Here is a 15,360-nt window from a genome sequence, read left to right as displayed (position 1 = left end):
TTCCCAAGTTTGGAAAGTTCTCAGCCATTATTCATTTGAACAGGGCTTCTGCTCCCTTTGCCTTCTCTTTTCCCTCTGGGATACCTATAACCCTTATGGTGCATCTCCTACTTGAGTGGGATAATTCTCAGAGAGTTTCTTCATTTCTTTTTAGTCTTAGTTATCTCTCCTCCTCTGTCTGCAGCATTTCTATATTCCTATCCTCCAAATTGCTAATTTTGTCCTCCATAATATTGACCCTACTTTACAGAGAGTCCAGATTTTTCTTAATCTCCTCCATGGTGTTCTTCATCTCCAGTATTTCTAATTGGTTCTTCTTTATGGTATCAAGCTCTTTTGTGACATAGCTCCTGAACCTATTGAGTTGTCTATCTGAATTCTCTTTTAACTCGTTGAGTTTTTAATAATGGCTGTTTTGAAATCATCGTCATTTAGGTTATACATTTCATTGTCTTTGGGATTGTTTTCTGGGTACTTATCATTTTCCTTCTGTTCTGGAGATTTAATATGTTTTTCATACTGCTTAATGGCATGGGTTTGTGCAACTGCATAGAGATAGAGTTTAGCCGCTGCTTCCACTTGTGACTGCTATGTGTGTGTGTGGGAGCATCTGTTTAGACTGCACCAACCAGGAACCTCTCAGCTGATACTGACTGGACCTGGGCCCCTCCTTGTAGTCACAGTGGTCCCGTGGGGTACCTTGTCAGTTGTGGAGGCAATCGCAAGGGAGCCTCAGGCTGCTGGTGCCTAGTGTTGCAGCCCACCTAGACGTGCTCCCTCTTTGGGGTCTGCAGCAGTGTTATGGGCTTTCCCAGCAGCTGGGAACAGGATCACCTATAATCACAGCTCTGTCACTGTCAGAGCCCACAAGATCACACTTGTCCACTATAGGTCCCAGCAGAACTATAGGTATCTTCTCCAGTCTGAGCTTGGCTCACCTAGCTGTGCTACTTTTGCCCCAGAGACTTCCAGCCTTGTGGTTGCCAGTTGGGACTGCTCCACTGGTGCTGTGCAAAGGCTTTCACTGAGGCTGCTGTGGGAAGCTGGAGTTCCTCCATGGACCACCTAGCCATTCCACTGGAGCTCCACCCAGCCCCACACCACTCTCACAGAATCTCAGGGAGCTCCTTGCCTCATCTGGGACACGGCCAGAGTCCATGGGCCTGGCAATGGCTGGCAGGCTGCTACCTTGTGGGGAATTCTGCTCTTTGGGAGCTTCCTGGCATTCAGAATGCTGGGCGGTGCCTCTCTGCTAATGGCAAGCAGAGGCTTTCCCTGACAGAGGTGTGGGAACCTGAAGTTTCCCCCTGCACTGCGGAGCCAGGTGATGGAGCTCCACCAAGTCCCCAAGCATGTCCACAGGAAGTCTGGGCACCTCTTGCAATGTCCCATGCACAACCAGAGACTGTGGGCCCTGCAGCGGCTGGTGGGCTGGTGCCCTGCATGGGAATCTGCTCCCTGGGAGTCTCCCTGTGTTCTGAATGCTGGGTGGGGCCTCTCTGCTAATGGCAAGCAGAGGCTTTCCCTGCTGGCGGGTGCAGGACCCTGGAGTTTCCCCCTGGGCTTAGGTGTAATCACGGGGGTGTAGGTAGGGCTCTTGTCACCTGTTTCCACTGTGGTCCGCTGGTGAGTGCACACTCCCACCCTTGGTGAGTGGCGATGTTATTGGGGACTCTGCTGGAACAGAGCCTCTTGCAGGTACTAGGCTGTCTGGGGGTCGGGGGTCAGAAAGTTTTCACCTATTTCTACCTCCTCCCAGGGGGAAGTCCGTCCACCTTCCGATGTATAGCAGCAAGGGTCTCTCAGGCATCTTGAGATTCTATGTGGATATCCTTTGTTAACCGGTGAATGTCCAATTAGTTGTAGATTCGAAGGGGGAGAGAGAAAGCAGACCACTCACTCAGCCATCTTGGTCTCACCTCCCCGATAAATCAATTTTTTAACAAATATTTCTGATTAAATTTTAATTGCCAATGAAATGTCTAGAAAAATTATAGTCTATTTCCACTTTATCCTTTCCAAATGAATTATTTTAATAGTTTTAAAACAAGAAGCCATAAAATTTACCATCTTCATTTAGTGGATACAACTCCCAATGCAAAATCCAGGCATAACACCCAAAGATACCAGAAGTGACATTCTCTCAACCATCAATTTGTGTAAGCCTGTTGAAAACGACTATTAGTGTTCTTACTCCTTAAAAACAATGTTTGGATATAAATTTCCACTAAACGCCAGTGGGACAGTGAGCCCCAGCAGAGAAGAGACTTGGCCTCAGACAGCACAGGTATGAATCTAGGGCCCACCTGTTAGCAAGGGGAAGATTTCAGAATAAGTACTTACAAACCTTAGTGTGCCTCAGTTCCTACAGCTGCAGAATGAGAATCATACCCATAACAGTACTTATTCATATAGTTGATATAATGTTGTAAATGTCTTAAAGCTTCTAAAGCCTTTAGAAGTTATATATTAAATGTGAAATGTTAGCATATTTCCAAGGGATCTTCATTATTTGCGGAATTTTAGTCAGTTACTTGATTTCCCTTTACCTTTGGGTAAATTCAAATTGGAGAGATGCTCAGAGATGTATTTACTTATTCTTTTCATTTAGTTTTGGAAGCATCTTGTTATATACTAAAGCTTCCTTTTTTTTTACTACATTACAGTAAGACACTTCAGGAAGACTATACCAATATTCCTATGATAAAACTTATGATCAAAAGTCTACATAAATCTATAGTACTTGTGGACAAAGTTTTGCCATTAGTTATTTTTGTGAGTTTTATTAATTAATTTAACCTTCAAAATCTCAGTTCAGATTTTCTTATCCTGACAAAGAACTAATTGTTTACTTCAAATATATGTATGAATATCCTGGATTCTACATATTGAAATGTTTTGCAGACTAATATTACAGTTTTTTTCCTGAAATTTCAATGATAACATACTGAAACAATCCCCACTCTTTACCCAGTTTCACACAGATGCCCCCAGAACCAAAGCATGATATCAGTATATTCAAATCAGAATGTACGTTTATAGATGAGAAGTGCATAATGGATGTTTACATTGTTGATAATGAAGATAAATAATGGAAACTAGAGTGGTTTAAACATATATTAAATGGCATATGTATATTCACATATTTCAAAAATACAAAATAATTCTGCCCTTTCTTTACAATATAAGAGAAAATGTTCAAAAAGCCAATGACTATGAATAATAAATGATATGAGTCCTCACATTCAGAAATTCCAATATATCTTATCACAAGAAGGTAAGGTAAAAATAATCGAAGCCAAGGTATATTTAATTGAAGCTGTGCTACATGAAGACAAAGGCAACACTCTTCAAACGACCAGAGACTAGAGACAGACATAATTTACATTAAAAAAGAGAATAAATTTCAAAAAAATTTAGATAAAATGAGTCATTCAAAATATTGAAAATTCCATAAACTCTCCTTAATAAAACAAACAAGAAAATAATATCTGGTATCATCACTTCTATTCACATTTGCCTTTCAGTTTAAATCTAACCCAAAAGCAAAAAATGGAGAAAAATTGCACAAAGACTAGAAGTCAGTATACATAATTATTGAAGAACATAATAGTATAAATTGAAATCCTAAGGGAAATGAAAATAAATTTATGTAAAATAAGAACACATAAATCTCTTAGATAAAATTTCAAAATCACTAACTGAACAAAAGTTTCAGAAAATTTACTTGAAAATGGTGAAACATAAGAACAAAGCACTATACTCTAGTTGAAGTCATCGTAAATTTTAGGAGACATTAGAGGAGAGACTCTCATAGTCACAGAGAAAAGATTGAATTTTTAGAAGAAAGAAGCTCAAAGCACAAAATAAACAATTGAGAAATGCATTTTTATTAATAATTTTACCTTGTCAAAAACCATTGCAAAGATTATGACGTGAAAGCCATATTTACATTCCCACCACTAACGCACAAGACTTGGCTCCCTTTTCTCCACATCTTTGCCAGCATTTGTTATCTTTTATATTTTGATGCTAGCCATTCTAACCCATGTGAAGTGATATCGCACTATGATTTTGATTTTGATTTCACCGATATTAGTAAACGTTGATCACCTCTTCATATACCCATTGGCCATTTTTATGTCTTCTTTGGAAATCTGTCTATCCAAGTCCTTGATCAATGTTTTAATTGGTTTGTTTTTTTCTGCTATTGAATTGTCTGAGTTCCTTATATATTTGTATATCAATTCCTATCAGATGTATGCAAACATTTTCACCCAACCTATACGTTGCTTATCCCTTTTCTTGATTTCTTACTTTGCTGTGCAGAAATTCTTTAGTTTAATGAAGTCATGCTTGTGTATTTGTGCTTTTATTGCCTAACCTTTTGGTGTGATATCCAAAAGGGCATGTCAAGACCAATATCAAGGAGTTTTTCTTCTTATGTTTTCTTCTAGAAATTTACAGTTAAGGTCTAATATTTAAGTCTTTACTCCATTTTTAGTTGATTCTTTGTATGGTGTAAGATAAAAGTTAAATTTAATTCTTTTGCATCTGGATATCCAGTTTTCCCAACACCATATATCGAAGAAACTATCCTTTCCCCATTGTGGGTCCTGGGTACCCTGTGGAAATTTAAGTTGACCATGTATGCTTGGGTTTATTCCTGGCATCTCTACTTTGTTTTAATTGTCTATGTATATGTTTTTATTCCAGTACCATCCTGTTTTTATTAATATAACATTGTAATACAGTTTAAATCAGAAAATATGATGCCTCCAACTCTGTTCTTATTTCTCAAGATTATGTTGGCTATTCAGGATCTTTTGTGGTTCCACATGAAGTTGAGAATTGGTATAGCCATTACAGAAAACAGTATGAAGCTTCCCCCAAAAATGAAAAATAGGATTACCAGATGGTCCTGCAATCTTTTTTTCTGGGTACATAACCAAGGAGAAAAATCAGCATCTCAAAGAGATATCTGTATTGCCACGTCTATTGCAGCATTATTCCCAATAGCCAAGGTATGGAAACAAACTAAAGCCTGTTGACAAATGAAGAGACAAAGAAATTTTCAGATATATATATTCATCATTTAAATAGAAGGAGATCCTGCCATTTGCAAAGACAGGGATAAACTTGGAGGACATTATGCTAAGTAAAATTAACCAGACACAGAAAAACAAAACTTAATTAATTCATGTAGATGGGGAATTTTAAAAAGTTAAATACATAGAATAGTGGTTACTAGCGGTGGGAAGTTGGGGGAAATAGGGGAATGTTGGTCAAAGGGTACAAAATTGCTGTTATGTAGGATGAATAAATCTAGATAGCTAATGCAAAGTATGATGATTACAGTCAATAATACTGTATTCAATACTGGAAACTTGCTAAAAGAGTAGATTTCAGATGCTCTCAGCTCACAAAAAGTGGTAACTATAAAAAATTTTAACTATGTGAGGAGATGACGTCTTAACTAGATAGAGTATCATAGTCATTTCACTATGTATATGTATACAAAAGCAACATTTACATCTGAAAAGTATATAATTTTTATGAAAAATTAAAAACAAACTTAAAACAATAAATAACAGTCATAAGCTAGGAGAAAATATGCAACATTTGTAATTAATAAACAATCAGCATATAAGGAATACTTACCAATAAATAGTCTCAAATCTCAGAAGAAAAAATAGGTAAATGGCAAGAATAAATAGTTTAACATAAAAGAAAACATGAATTGCAATTGAGTGAGTGAAACGATATTTAAACCTCATTAGAAATCCAGCAAACGGAAATTATATGTAAAATATGATTTCCTCCACGGTCAAGAGATTAGTAAAACTGGAAGTTTGTCAATTTCAAGCTTTGGATAGGACATAAAACAATACATAATTTCATACACCTCACACAACTTGTTTACTTTTAGATGGATAAATGCTAAAATTAGAGATTCTCAATCCTGCAGATGAATCTGTGAGCACCGCTACTCACAGTGCTTTCTGTTGACAGTTTGGAGCGTCTGATATGTGTGGTGTCCTTAGCAGCAAAGACCACTGGCCATTAATGTTTCCCACCCACTTTTATTCATTGAAGCAGCCAAGGGTTCCTCAACCATTTTTGAGGATCCTCAAAGAAGTGTGCTCACACCTAAATGCAAGTTATTTCATGGGTCACTGGTCACTTAATTACTTAATTTTTTCCCTGTCTGTGTTTTGACATCTACTTATTGGGTCCTGGGTCATCTTGTTTTGGAGAGCTCATAGAGGTTGCCTACAGTCTGTCAACAGGTCTTAGAAGAGTATTTATCATGTGCCTCATCTTTTCTTTCATCTCATTCAGGCTGATTTCAGCTTTTAAGACCAAGTCCTCACCATGCTCTCCCAGTTGGGTTCAGACAATGAACAGGTCAAAATGTCTTCATGTATTGCCGCCTCTGGAGTCCGGCAACTTTAACCAGGAAACCACATTCTTTGAACTTACTAACTCAATTTCCACTGCTTTTCAGATGGTGGTTGTGTTCTATGCAGTGGTATCTCATGTTCCAAATATTTTTTCTGACACCTGAGGTGAAAGAGGGTCAGATGGTACCAGGGTTCCATATGAGGAATATGGGAAAGTGAATTGTATGCTTACAAGGCCCAGATAATAGTTACTTACACTCTTACCAGATTCGCTTTAAATGTGATCCAATTTGAGACATAAACAGATGAATCTTCTGCAAAAGTTTGATTTTCACAAAGTGAAATGCATAACAATCACAAAAATATGAAGTAAATGAATGTCTATTCAAAGTTTGTTTAACTTATCCATGAGGGGACAAAGAAGGCGTAAGAACTGGTGCAAAGAGCATTTGAGTTTAACAGGGCTTTTTGTAGACCTCTGAGAAGGCCACACTGAAATAAACACTTTCTTATTTTTATTTCTGCTTTTTGTTTTATAACATAAAAATAATTGGTCTTTGTCTTAGGTTCTTGGCACAGAACTCCTGAAAACCTTGGAATTTCCAGAGTGGAAGTGGGATAGGGCTGCTTTTGGTTCTGATGAGGAGACTCTTGGTGGGCTCCTAGATAGCTTGAGGATGGGACCTGGTTGCCAGAATACCAAGCCACGATTGGAAGTTTGGAACCTTTAGTTCCATTCCCCAACCTCTAGGGAAGAGAGAAAGACTGGAAATTTAGTTAATCACCAATAGCTATCAGCATGTCTATGTAACTAAACCTCCATAAAACTCCTCAAAGACAGGGTTCAGAGAGCTTCTGAACTCACAAACACATACCAGGAGGACAGTGTAACTCAACTCCATAGGGATAGAAGTTCCTGCACTCAAGACCCTCCTGAAACTCACCCATGTACCACTTTATTTGATTGTCCATTTTTATCCTTTATAATAAGCTGTAATCATTATAATAGCATTGTTCTGCTTTTTTTTAAGTCACTCTAGAAAATTATAGAACCCGAGGAAGGGGTCATGGGAACCCTTTGTAGCCAAGTTGGACAGAAGGGTTCCCTGAAAACCTGATACTTATGACTAGCAACTAAAGGAGGCAGTCTTGTGTGAGTGAGCCCTTAAGTCTGTGGAGTCTGTACAGACTCCAGGTAGTATCAGAATTTATTAAATTGTAGGATATCCACTTGATGTCAGAATGTTGGAAAAGGCACCACACATTTGATGTCAGGAGAAGAAACTCCTCATTGTTTGAGTTTTTGTTTTTACCTAAGTAAAACTGGTTGATTTCTTACCTCATTACTGGACATAAATTATTTGCATCTGTATTGGACACCTTAGAGATACATTGCATACATTGCATACACATTAATATGCAACATCACAGATTCTAGGCCCTGATTATTAGTAAATAGTAAGTCAAACACAGTTGTTTTCACCCCGAGAACTAAATAACCTTTGAGCAGTCCTGTTAAGCAATGACCACGTATGACATTGAAAGGACAGACTGCTCTGCCTTTGCTTATTTTCTTTTTTAGATAATATTTCATAACACTTGGGTCAGAATCAACATAAGCCTTGCTTTCAAGATACTTTTTTTTTCCCATTGGAAACAATCGATGATGGTAACAATGAATATTGATACATGATTTACAAAGGGCCAGATACTGTTCCAAGTAATTTACAAATATTTTATTTAATCCTTCTCATAATCCTACAGACTAAGCAATGTTATTATGCATATTTTACAGAAGAGGAACACGAAGCTCACTCATAGTGCTAATCCAAGATCATGAAATGCATAAGGAATAGAAAAAGGATTTTAAAAAACACACAAAATTGGAAATCAATCAGTTTAGAGGCTATCACAGCACAGAAGACTAAGGATAGAGTCAAAATTCAACTTTAGTTGGCTTATTTAAGGACATAGTTCTCAACATGTAACTGACCCTCCCTTTGAGTGATTCAAATGTTCCCTAAAGTTTAAGAACCACAAATCTGAGGTGGTTTAAACATAAATTCCTCTACTCTGCTATCTCAGGACAGTTAAATATAGGTATGTTGCTTAAAAATGTTAACAGTGTATGCATTCTAGTAGAATGCAGAAGTTCATAGATCAAAGGGCTCTTTTAAAGACAAAATATATGCAAAATGCTGAGCATATTTGCTGGCATGTAGAAATGCTTAATAAACAAAATCTATTATTATTATCATCAAACAGAAAAAGGAATCATCTATATTTCAGGTAATTAAGGCACATCTGTTCAGTACAAGGAGTGGAACTCCTGTTTTTGCCTTTCAAAAGTCCTTGCATTTGCTGTTATCCTTATAGTTCCACATCTCTTCACCTTCCCATTCAGGGTTATTTTGCCTTTAGCAAAACCTGGGTGTTTAATTAGTTCATTGCATCACTTACTCTTAAGAAACCGTTAAATCTGTGTTCCCCTGACACAGGTGACTTGCCTTCGAAGGTGTCATTGCCCCAGGGAAGGTCTTGTGTAGGTGTATGAAACTTTAATTGGTCATGTAGGACTTCCAAATAAGTATGGCATGAGGCCAGGAGGAGAAAGCAGTACCCTCAACACTGATGTAAGCAAACATTTGTAGTCAAGCTATTAAAAAGATCCAGTACCATATCTATGTCTCATGGATTATGCCTGTCTACTATAGAGGTAAGTCTAATTTGAGAATTATTTTTCCATTATATTATGAATTAATTTCAAATGATTCTTATTTATTAAGTGTTTGGTATTCTACATCTGAATTTGGAGTTGCAGAGTAACCTTTGTAAAATTTCATCCACAAATGATACAAAATAAAAGTATCCCTCTTGTCCACATTTATTCTGAAGATCTAAATTGTGGGCTAGTCCACCCAGAAACAGCAGGATAATAAATGTTCTTGAATAAGCATTCAATTCATTCAAGTTTCTGAGTTCATATTAGTGGATTTTTTCAATGAACAGTGTGGCTGTTTCAAGAAATTAACCATCTTTTATCAATATCTTCTGGACCTAGAGGCACTTTCTTTGTTGAGGGCACAGTGGCAGAAGGAAGAGAAAAGGAGATTGTGGAAGGAAACTCCAACAGTTCATGACAATGGTCTCTACAAGATCTTATAAGTCAGTGCAAATATGGAGAAGGAGACTAATCAATTTCTCTACCAGCTTCAGAAAGGGAGTGATGTGGGGATTAATAGACACAGAATTCCTCACTTATTTTCTAAACAAAAGGGACTAGACTAAATCAGAAAAATTCTCAGGGCAAGATATTTTGTTACTTTACAAATAATGAAGAAGGGGCTGGCCTGGTGGTGCAGGGGCTGCTTCTCTGCGGCCCATGGTTCACTGGTTTGGATCCCGGGTGTGGATGTGGCATGGCTTGGCAAAAAGCCATGCTGTGGTAGGCATCCCACATATAAAGTAGTGGAAGATGGGCATGGATGTTAGCTGAGGGTCAGTCTTCTTTGGCAAAATAGGAGGATGGGCAGTAGTTAGCTCAGGGCTAATCTTCCTCAAAAAAAAAATGAAGAAAAGTTTCCTTTTCTTTCTCTGGAGGATGTGTACATGTACACCTGGAAAACTATCCATGACCTATTCCTGGAGTGGGAATAGCTCTCTCACCTCAGGAAAATATATATGTATATTAAAAAAAAGGTTTCATTTAATTTCAGTCCCCTTATTTAATAGCCTAACATTAATTTGGTCCACAATTGGACTAAAGAAGCAATTCGTATAAGCATCTGTCCATATTCTCATAATTTGCTGAGTTAATATGGACTTTTAATTAAAAGCTAAATGTTTCACTTAGCAAGTAAATGCATTTTTTATATCCATAATGCCAATTCATTCTTTATTAAAAATGCTTTGATATTTTGTGAAAAAGATCAAGAAGCATAAATTCTATATACACAAAATTAAGTTATACATTTAAATTGACCTTTCCATTAAATTACCTACATGTTAAAAAGCCTAATTTACTAAAATATCATACATCACAATTTTTCACAACAGTGGAGGATATTACAGAGGTGCTTATTTATGTGCTACATTTTCATTTTAAAGAGTCATGGTTCCAAAATCATTGTTATTTATTCAGACACACATTTGTGTATGTGTATGTGTGTGAGTGTGCATGTGTGTATGTCTTATCTATCTATTTCACCTTCACATTTCCAGAGCATTCAGTCAAATGATCAAGCTGACATTTTGTGCTATGACTTTCTAGCTATTGCTTATGTGGGAAAAAATATCAACTAATGACATAGACTGACAAATTAAATTGAAATTAACAACTTTGTTTCAATGTGCAAAATTAAGGGAAATTATTTAAAAATTCATTCCTCCACAAAATATCCAATTTATCTGTTAAGAAGTTTTGTAATTTAAAACATATAAACAAAACAAGGTTAAGTAACTGTCTCCTCATGGCATGTATAGAAAATAAAATAAATAATTCTTAACCCAGGACTTCTGTATCCCGAGTCCGGAGTTCTTTATCCATATACCCTAACATCAACAAGATTAGTCTGAGGGCAGTTAAAAGTTTAATGGAGGTAGAGACAGCTGCAGGCAAGGAATCAGGGTCTGTGGCAATAAGAGGAGAAAGATATTTTAAGTAGCATATGAAACAAGGGGCTGCATATACTAGATAGACAGTAGTGCAAATCACCAAGGCTCAGCAAGACCTCGATTAGGTAGACTGCTTATTTGTCTGGTATCAGTGGTAAAACAAGCCATCTCAAAGATGCTGCTGTTACTGTGGGTTGTTATGTCCATTCAAATGTGAAAACTCGTGGTGAAGGTAGCAATTTAACGAGCCATTAGCACTGACTTTCCACAGGTCCCTTAAAGAGACTGCCTGTGTGTGAGATTGCTGTGCAAGAGGTGGGCTCTGTCTGCCACCTGATTTTTATAACATTAGAGTATTCACAAAATCAAACCCTTCAGGTTATAAAGCATCATCACTATCTCCGTCTCTGCAGTATTCAATTACCAGACAATTCCAGACAACAGGCTCAGAGATTATTATGTCTCTAAAGCATTGCATGAAATATTTTTGGGCTGTCCATATCAGAAATAAAGAAGGCTGCAAATCCATCCATAAACAAAAGTGGCAAATTTGTGCACTTTTCTGCTACTAAAAGAGGAGAATTGGCTTCTTGAGTGTATGTGCTCTTCTGCTCTTTACGAATTTACAAGTTTTGCTCTTAGTATGCAGTTTGAAAAATGGCAAACACTGAAAAAATCTTACTTATGTTCAATGTATAACAGCTCTCAACCTAGAAACCCTTCCTAATAAAGCCATGTTCATTTCTGTGGGCTCAGTCATTTTGCTTGTGTCTCCTAAGAAAATAGATCTGTTTTGTTAAATATTAAACAACTATCCTCAGAAGATAGGCCAAATATCTAATTTAGGTATTTTTAAAATATTTTTTAAGATATGTTTATACTTTACTTGTGACTAATAATTATGTTCCATGGTAATAAGATTGTTTTAAAATTGTTTCCTTTTCTTTTTAATCACCTTACTCATCATTGTAGCTATTGCTATTCCCTCCAAGCATTTATTGACATCAAAGATACTTTCCTTTCATACTCATCTGATCCTTCAAGTCTCCATGGCAGTATATTGTGCGGTGAATTGATATGTATGGCATGGCTCCAAGTCCTAATAAGCTGGGGAAAGAAATCTGCACTTTATTCCAAGTGTGGTGGGAATACACCAAAGATTTCAGAAAAGAGAGTAATGAACTAGAATACCTACATTTAAAAAATCAGGCAAATAAAAATAGTTATTTAACGAGAGGAATTAAGAATATTTTCATCAGTTATTGGGGACATTGTCTTCCCTCAGTGGGGAAATTTTGTTTTACTTATACTCATCTGTTCCCTTCTGTGGTCCTTGTAGCCCATAGTGAAACAACTTTATTTTCTTGTTTATTAAAAAAAGAACTAATTTGAGTGTGTTAAATTTTCCAAAATTTGAAAAGAAATCATCTATGACTCAGACAAATGTAAATGACAAACTTTTAAATGAGTGTTTATTTTCTCAACTTGTTAAATTTTGTTTCAGTACACATAATGAAAGCACAATAATAATAATTATTAAATGATATAAAATTGGCCAAAGTAACTATTTATAATTTATAGCCCTTGACAATTTTTTTACTTTCGATCCATTTTGGTCCATTATCTCAATCAACCAATATGTCATTCTGTGAAATATATAGACTAACCTTATTTAAAATATTAAGAGGTTGAGTTAAAAAAAAGTGGGATGATAGGTCAACAAGAGCCATATTGACTGGAGGGTAGGGCTTTGAATCAGAACCCTGGATTTCATATCCAGCACATGTCCAGAAGTTATGAAGATAGACTAACATTGTTAGATGATGAAAGTCCCTTCCTTCTCTATTTTTCCATTGACAGAATCACACCAGAAGAAATCATGGAGAAGAGAAACACAACATCAGACTTCATTCTTCTAGGACTCTTTAAACACACAGGACCCCACCTCTTTCTCTTCGTGGTGATGCTGACAATGGCCATGGCTTCTTTTATGGGCAATGCCCCCATACTTCTCCTGATTTACTGGGACCTGCGGCTCCACACACCTATGTACTTCCTACTGAGCCAAATTTCCCTCATGGATGTGATGCTGGTTACCATCATTGTGCCCAAAATGGCTGCTGACTACTTGACTGACAAGAAAGTCCATCTCCCTTGCTGACTGTGGGTTGCAGATCTTTGTTTCAATCATACTGGATGCTGGTGAGAGTTTCCTTTTAGCAGCAATGTCTTATGACTGCTATGTGGCTGTTTGCCACCCACTGCAATACTCTCTCTTCATGAGCCAGGAATTATGCCTGAGAATGATTTTGGGGTCTTGGTTCCTGGGGGCAGCTGATGGGCTCATGCAGGCTGCTGCTACCCTGAGCTTCCCATTTTGCAGTGCACGTGACATCGATCATTTCTTTGGTGAGGCCCCCATGCTGGTGCATTTGGCTTGTGCTGACACATCTGTCTGAGTATGTCATGTATATCCGCTGTGTGTTAATGCTCTTGGACCCTTGTCTCTCATCCTGACCTCCTATAGTCTCATCCTTGTAGCTGTTCTCCACATGTGTTCTAGAGAAGCCTGCAAGAAGGCTTTTGCCATATGCTCCTCACATTTGGCTGTGGTGGGACTCTTCTATGGAGCTGCCATTTTCACCTACATGAGACCCAAATCCTACAGATCAACTAACCACGATAAGGTTGTGTTAGCGTTCTACACTATCTTCACTCCTGTGCTGATCCCCCTCATCTACAGTACGAGGAACAGTGTGGTCAAGGGAGCCTTGAAAAGGTGACTGGAGAAATGTGCAAATTTAAAATGCCAGCAAACTCAGTGTCACTATTGAAGATTATACAATGCTAAATGAGTTTAATTTCCTGAAGTCATTAACATTTAAACATATTGTAATTCTCTCTCCTTCAGTAATGCATGAAGGGAAAGTTAAATTCATTGATCAGTATAATAGGAAGTTGTCAAGAATTACCTGAGACTACCATACTGAGAGATACTAATTCTTAAGCAGTTACTATTTGCTATGCTACACACTAAGCAATTTTTATATGTTATTTTGTATTCTATTAACAACTGTATGATATATACATATACGTATATATGTGTGTATATATATATGTATATATATATGAAACTTAAGTTGTTTCCTGGTGTTTGCTATTTTGAATAATCCTGCAATGGATGTGCAGATATCCCTTTGAGATTCTGGTTTCATTTTATTTGGAAATATACCCATAAGTTGAGTTGTTGGATCATATGATAGTTCTATTTTTAATTATTTGAGAAATCTCCATACAGTTTTCCATAGCGGCTTTACCAATCTACATTACCAAAAACAGTGCACAAGACTCTCTTTTCTTCACATCCTCAGCAACACTTGTAATCTCTGGTCTTTTTGGTGATTGTCATTCTAACAGATGTGAGGTGGTACAACCATTGTGGTCTTGATATGAATTTCCATGGTGATTAGTAACATTAAACATCTTCTCATGTATTGTTTTTTATCCTTTGTATGGCTTTTTTGGAAAATGTCTATTCAGGTCCTTGCCCATTTGTTTTAATCAGGTTATTTGTATTTTTGCTACTAAATTATAGGAGTTCCATATACATTTTTGATATTAACTGCTCATCAGATATTTGCAAATTTTTTAGTATGTTGCCTTTTCATTTTGTTGATTATTTTATTGTGAAGAAGGTTTTTAGTTTGATGCTATCCTACTTCTTGATTTTTGCTTTTTTTGCTTGTGCTTTTTATGTCCAAAAATATTAATGTCAAACCCAATGTCAAGCCCTCCTAAGACCCTGTTTTCTGAGGATTTTATGGTTTCCCATGCTGCATTAAAGTCTTTCATCCACTTCCAGCTAATTTTTGTGAGTGGTGTAAGATAGGTGTTAAATTTTATTTAATTTTGTGGGAATATCCAATATTTCAAATGCTGTTTATTGAAGAGAAAATCCTTTTCTCATTAGGCATGCTTGGCTCCCTTGTCAAATATTAATTAGTAAACCATACATGCCTGGGTCTATATCTGGGCTCTCAACTCTGTTCCATTGTTGTATATATTTATTTTTATGTCAGCACCATCTAGTTTTGATTAGCATAGCTTTGTAATATAGTTTGAAATCAGAAAGTGATTTCTGATGCTTCCAGTTGTTATTTTTTTCTACATTGCTTTGAATATTCAGCAACTTTTGTGATCCCATACAAATTTGGGGATATTTTTTTCTATTTCTGTGAAAAATACTATTGGAATTTTGATAGAGTCTGCATTGAATATATAGATGGCTTTGCATAGTATTGATGTTTTAACAATATTAACTCACTGAACAACGAGTATGAGA

At 36.8% G+C, this 15,360-nt stretch overlaps 1 pseudogene; it reads left to right on the top strand.

Annotated features, from left to right (window-relative positions):
* The first annotated feature begins 12,801 nt into the window (after nt 1-12,801).
* Nucleotides 12,802-13,916, top strand: LOC138923072 (olfactory receptor 2T8-like; annotated as a pseudogene).
* The last annotated feature ends 1,444 nt before the right edge of the window (nt 13,917-15,360 follow it).

This window comes from Equus caballus, unplaced genomic scaffold (assembly GCF_041296265.1).
Source record: "Equus caballus isolate H_3958 breed thoroughbred unplaced genomic scaffold, TB-T2T haplotype2-0000440, whole genome shotgun sequence".
In the NCBI taxonomy this organism is placed as follows: domain Eukaryota; kingdom Metazoa; phylum Chordata; class Mammalia; order Perissodactyla; family Equidae; genus Equus; species Equus caballus.
The sequence above is the reverse complement of the archived record's forward strand: the minus strand, read 5'-3'. Positions and strand labels throughout refer to the sequence as shown.